The following is a 505-nucleotide window of genomic DNA, read 5'->3' as shown; positions in this document are numbered from 1 at the left end:
CTGAGGCAGGAGAATCGCTTAAATCTGGGAAGCGGGCTGGGCGCGGTGGCTCATGCCTGTAATCCCAGCACTTTGGGAGACCAAGGCGGGTGGATCATGAGGTCAGGAGTTCGAGACCAGCCTGGCCAACATAGTGAAACCCCGTCTCTACTAAAAATACAAAAACTAGCCAGGCATGTTGCTGGGCACCTGTAGACCCAGCTACTTGGGAGGCTGTGGCAGGAGAATCGCTTGAACCCTGGTGGAGTTTGCAGGGAGGTTGCAGTGAGCTGAGATTATACCACTGCACTCTAGCCTATGTGACAGAGCGCGACTCCATCTCAAAAAAAAAAAAAAAAAAAAAAATCCGGGAAGCAGAGGTTGCAATGAGCCGAGATTGTGCTACTGCACTCCAGCCTGGGTGACAGAGTGACTCTGTCTCAAATAAAAAATAGTAATAGGCTGGGTGCGGTGGCTCATGCCTGTAATCCCAGCACTTTGGGAGGCCGAGGCGGGTGGATCACGA

At 52.3% G+C, this 505-nt stretch overlaps 1 protein-coding gene across 1 annotated transcript in view; it reads left to right on the top strand.

The window, feature by feature from the left end:
- The window catches only part of SLC9A5 (solute carrier family 9, subfamily A (NHE5, cation proton antiporter 5), member 5), a gene marked incomplete at its 5' end in the record, with an annotated part of 24165 nt that overhangs the window by 9992 nt on the left and 13668 nt on the right, over positions 1–505 (top strand). The window lies entirely within an intron of this gene.

This window comes from Colobus angolensis, unplaced genomic scaffold (genome assembly GCF_000951035.1).
Source record: "Colobus angolensis palliatus isolate OR3802 unplaced genomic scaffold, Cang.pa_1.0 Scaffold93, whole genome shotgun sequence".
In the NCBI taxonomy this organism is placed as follows: Eukaryota; Metazoa; Chordata; class Mammalia; order Primates; family Cercopithecidae; genus Colobus; species Colobus angolensis.
This window is presented reverse-complemented; position numbering and strand designations above follow the sequence as displayed.